Here is a 211-nt window from a genome sequence, read left to right as displayed (position 1 = left end):
CTGTCTGCCTAAAGCAAGCTGGCTAACTCCTTTCCATATATTAGAAAATGGAATAGAATAGAACAGATAGTACAGCATTTTATAGTATAGAATGAAGCTGTAGTGTTCTATCGTAGAGAATGGAATAATATAGAATAGAACAAACAGATCGTACTAGTGTAGTATAGAATAGTAGTCTCACGCAGCACGGAGCAGTGTTGTGCTCCCTATG

The sequence above is a fragment of the Colobus angolensis genome, unplaced genomic scaffold (genome assembly GCF_000951035.1).
Source record: "Colobus angolensis palliatus isolate OR3802 unplaced genomic scaffold, Cang.pa_1.0 Scaffold42, whole genome shotgun sequence".
Taxonomy (NCBI): Eukaryota; Metazoa; Chordata; class Mammalia; order Primates; family Cercopithecidae; genus Colobus; species Colobus angolensis.
Note: the sequence above shows the minus strand (reverse complement) of the source record.